Source organism: Grammomys surdaster, unplaced genomic scaffold (assembly GCF_004785775.1).
Source record: "Grammomys surdaster isolate TR1022 unplaced genomic scaffold, NIH_TR_1.0 150, whole genome shotgun sequence".
Classification (NCBI taxonomy): domain Eukaryota; kingdom Metazoa; phylum Chordata; class Mammalia; order Rodentia; family Muridae; genus Grammomys; species Grammomys surdaster.
The window spans coordinates 11938806-11944215 of NW_021604608.1; the positions used below are offsets into that span (position 1 = coordinate 11938806).

The following is a 5410-nucleotide window of genomic DNA, read 5'->3' on the forward strand; positions in this document are numbered from 1 at the left end:
CAGATACTTCCCAGTATGTGACTTTGAATAGCAATCATATAACTGAAGGCACTAAGATTATACAGACAAGACTGAGTTGATGTAACTTAACTTCTTTGCCTCTCTGCTTTACAAATTAACACATATAAGATGTCCCCACATATTATATTTACGAAAGGAAACCTATTACTTAGACAAAAAAGTAATAAATTAATACTGTCTTACAAAAAAAAACCTCTAGCAAACATAACCAATACTTTATTACTCTATATGGTGAAAGCTAATCTATAAATTTTAAACATATCCCCCTTTCATTAATCATTTTAGTAATTCAGTTAAAATAATTATTTCTCCCACATGCCTGCCTATCCTCTTAATTTGTAGGTCATAAAACTTCCCTGCCCTTAGAAGCATTGCAGGTGTGGCTGCTGTGTCACATGCATTTCATTAGGTGACAGAGAGGCAAGAGGCTATGTCTATGTTAAACATTGCATCTATGAACATCTGGTAGCCTAAAATAAAATGAGCTTGAGAAAACCACCAGTGCAGTGCAGTGACAGACTTGATGGCTTCCATAATCTGGAGCAAGCTGGACACTAGGAGAACAACTCATGGGACTGAGGTTCCCAGGTGGGAGTGAGCCGGTAACAGGCAGGCTTAGTGAGGGGACTCAGGCGGACCAGGCAAAGGGCAAGCCCAAGATACTCACCAGATAGCAGCACAGAGCCTGGACAGGGACAACACCAGTCAAGCAGTATGCAGATCTGTGGGCAAGGTGCAGACCATTCCCACGATAACCCTTGCCAGGTACCCTAGTGCATAAATAGATCATAACAGACCTAAGACTCGCGAGATGACCTTAGATACTCAGAGACTCTCAGTGCCTCTAGAGGAGCCAGTATGTGCTGTACAAATGGAAGAAAGAAACAGAAGGATGAGGGCACAATGAAGAGAGGCAGAATTGGAGACTGGAGGATAGTAAGCAACAGCCTGATGTGAGTACTCAATGGTGACACCGGGGACTATTGTGGAGTCATGGCCTGTGCTGCCTCTGGAAGCCACATCAGGGTCCATGGCTTTGAAGCAGCAGGGATCTGTTGCCACCAAAGCCCGAATGGACTTCCCTGGTCTAGACTGCCACCGAGGGACAAGATAACGTTTGAAGACTGTGTAGAACTGGCCCCATCTCCTACCTTGGCATCCAGGAAGAGCTGGGAGAGGAAGTGCTGACCCCTCCTCTAACCATTTGCAGCCAACTTTCCTTATATGGAGAGTGTCCTCACATACTGCTGTAGTTGCAGGGAGCTGGCCCCTGAAAATAAGCATGGAAAAGATAACCGTACCACTTGTGTTGCAAGTGGTGGTGTGGACTAAGGAGAAATACTCTCCTCCCCATTGCCCCTCACCACCTGTGGCAGGAAGAAGTCATCCAAGTGGGATAACTGTCCCTGTTCCTCACCTGTTACAGTACTCAGAAGAGCAGACTCTGAACTTCACTTGGGCAGTACAGTAGAGCTGACTCTGATGACAGGGGCACAGGGGAGTTCAAGGCCAGTCTGATCTACATAGTGAGTTAGAGAATAGCCAGAGGTGTTCTGTGAGACCCTGCCTCACAATAAATTATTACAATAAACCAATTAAGTAATAAGTAAATAGATAAATTTTAAAAAGAAAGAAAGTAAAACAGATCAACAGCAAAAATAAGGAATAAAAGAAAGGAAAAGAAAAAGAAACAAAGACAAGGAAACACATTAAATGACATTTGTAGAAACTATAGGCATTTCCTACTCTAGTCTTAATCAGAGAAAAGGTAAGGCACAGTATAATCTGAGAGAAGATATTTATAAAGGATATTACAGAAAATTGAAGATATTTCTTAGCCCCAAATAAAAATAGTATTGTATAGGAAACCTTAATCTCACCACACATAGAATACATACCTATTGAAAGGAAAAATATGTCCTTTAAGTATTATGATATGTGGGAATATAAATTGATATCCCATTAATAAATCAACACAGAGTTTCTCCGCAATACTAAACACTAAGTGCAGTAATGTCACTCATACATTGGTGGTAGGCACGGGTTTTTAATTGGATTTAAGACCCATTTAACATGTGAGAAACCATGCTTCATAAAATCTAGCTAATTACTAGGGAAGTCATGGTTCTTGGTAGAGAATCTACAATCACTAATGTACTAAACCAGCATAATCCCTAACAATAATATTTTTCATTATATGAAATATAAGAATAATCTTAGCCCCTCATTGGGGAAACCTCCATTTGAAACTGCAGAAAATCACAACCAATAAAAATGGAGAGTTGTGGTTTCCATTCCAAATGGATAAGTATACGAGACACTCCTGTACTTAAGCCTAAGGGAACACTGCAAAAGAGGGAACAGAAAAGTGTAAGAGCCAGAGGACCAGGGAGGGTTGGTGTAAATTTGGGACTCCTAGTAATATCAGAAGCAGTATCCACGAAGTCTCACTGACATGATCATCCAAATATGTGCTGAACAAGGATGATTCCAGTGAATGTGACAAAAGAACAGAGCATCAAGGCCTCACTCAACCATACCCAAAGAACTGTAGAGAACTGAGGGAAGCCTGGCCAGGAGAGGTGATTCTCAGATAAAAGCACAACAATTGGTTGTCTAGTGAAAGTTGGTCAACCGTAAAATATATATTCAAGCAATATTATGCAGTCTAAACAGGTTAAACTTCAGAACACACACACACACACACACACACACACACACTAAGTTAATGAAAAATGAGTACATGAATTTGAAGGAGAAAGGAAGAAGACATATGGAAACATTTGAACGGATAAAAGGAAAGGAAGAAATGTAATTAAATTAAAATCCTATAAATTAAAATTATATAAACATAGACCTAACTATGTAATCTACCAGTCTACAACCAGGTCAAATACAAAAGGTACTCAAATCATTATGTCAGTTAGATTATGCTCCTTTAGGTTTACTACAGCACTATTCACAATAGCCCAAACATTAAAATAGCCTTTGCACATCAACAGATAATAAAGAAAATGGTAATATATGACCATGGACTGGCACTTAGCCATTAAAAAGGAGAATATTTTGTTCTTTCATAGCATATGAATGAACTCCAAGGCTGATTAAACATAAGTAAAGGTAGAGAAATTTTCTCTGCATATCCTCTATATAAGTCAATTGTTAACCACTTCAGTGAAAATCAATATGCAAAGCTCAACAAATGGCATCCTTTCAAAAGAAAGGATTTCCAAAAATGAAGTTGACAAATAAATTCAGCTTAAAGGTGTTGCTTTAATATAAATTCAACTGAATTATGCTTGCTTATGAAGCATTCTACATTCCTTAAATATACTAAATAACCAAGGTGTTTTTAATTTTTTTAAATTGTAAAGTCACCTCTGTCAAGAGTTATACATATATAATTGATAGGGTTTGCAAAATGAAATGATAACAGGATAACAAATCAGAGAACATACCTATACAGACACATTTCTCATTATTAATAACATAGTGAAAAGGATGGTGAAGGGCAATAAAATAAGTCATAGCTAAATGTACTCATAAATCATTCTGCTGCAAGTCTAGATCAAACTGTGGGTTCTGTTTATAAATTATTTTATTAAATTAAATTATTTATTTAAATCCAAAATATTGCCCCCCTAGTTTCCCATCCCAGAGTACTTCACCCCATTCCTTTGCCTCTGAGAGGCTGTCCACAGTCTTAGCATCCCCCTTAGCTGGGGCATCAAGTTTCTATAGGATTAGACACATCCTCTTCCACTGAGGTCAGACAAGGCAATCGTCTGCTACACATGTGTCAGGGGCCTTGCAATAGCCTATGTATGCTCTTTGGTTAGTGGCTTAGTCTGTAGGATATCCCAGGGGTCCATATTAGTTGTCACTGTTTGTGAGGCAACCCATGCCTGAAAGGGGATGCATAATAGGTGCACACTGATAAGTGGATATTAGACAAAAAGTATAGAGTCCACATGATGAAACCCACAGAGCCTAAGAAGTTTGACAAGAAGGCCCATGCTAGGATGCTTTAATTCCACTGAGAATTGGGGAACAATATAGTCATGGGAGGCAGAGGAAGGGAGGGACCTGAGTGGGAGAGAGGAGGGGGAGGGAAAAAGGGGTCAGGATCAGGTATGGAGGGTGGGGCATAACAGGAAAGAAATCCAGTGGGCCAGGAGAATGAATGGATATGCAACTACTGGTGGTGGGTGGTGGGATGTGGGGTGAAAGGGGTGGAGGAAGGCCAAAAAATTTCCAGAGACCTGGGATATGAGAAGCTCCCAGGACTCAATGGGGTGGCTTTAGTCAAAATGCACAACAGTAGGGAGATGGAACCTGAAGAGACCACTTCCAGTAGTTAGTTATACAAGGATCCCAGTAGAGGGATGGGGACAGCAAGCCAAATGTGTTTTAAAAATTTATATTCCTCTGCTTCTGATTCAAGGCATGTGAATTTATATGAGTGCAATGTGAAATCAGAAGAGTCTGCTCATCTCAAAGCTCATTTAGTGAATTTGAGATATAAAAATGAAATCTTGATTTGTGGTCAGGAGAGAAAAAAAAAAGAAAAACAGAATTGCTAAATCATGAACATGATGTTAGCTTGTCCCAAAACTCAAAGGAGAACAAGGAAGACATCAATAAAATGATAAAATATTAAACTGGTATATCAATTTAATAAAATAGAAACACTGCATATATATTAGAAGATAAGTAAATCAAAGTGGGAAATGAATGTAAGGGATAATACAGGAAAGTTTTTGAATTAAAATTACTCATTAATGGATGGTTCAGTCAATGGGATGAATGCAAGTTACCTGTACTGTTATAGGTGTTCACCATTATATGAAGACTCTCTGCTTAAAGGTCAAATTATAATGTTTTCATACATAAGCATCAAAACATGAGGAAAGATGGGAACCATTAATTGAGTACTTCAAAATAGCTAATAAAGAGGAATTTGAATGTATAATTATATAATCTATGCATCTTATTTCACACAGATTGTCCCCTCCAAATTTCCATCTCTGCATTGATCACTTTATGCCTGATACTGGATAAAGCTAGCTTCACAGGGCTAGTGAGGTCATGGGCTTTGAAAAGACTTCACTACTGCCACTGAGCTAAAGCCAGAATAATTTCTTACTACATTCTAATTCTTACCCTTATTTCCACATTTGATTGTAATCAACACCACATCTAATAAGTTTCTCTTTAGAGCAAATAAAGACGATTACAAAAAACTGTACTTGTCCACAAAGTAGAGATTGACAATTATGGGGACCCCAGCCACAATGAATACATCTATTTTGAAATGTCTCTTTTATAAATTGCTACAGAAACAAGAGTGGAAAAATAGCAATATCAATAGACATGTTGCAGTGGAAAG

The 5410-nt window shown here is 38.5% G+C and overlaps 1 pseudogene; it reads left to right on the forward strand.

The window, feature by feature from the left end:
* The first annotated feature begins 376 nt into the window (after positions 1-376).
* Positions 377-499, forward strand: LOC114619549 (annotated as a pseudogene).
* Positions 500-5410: the final 4911 nt, after the last annotated feature.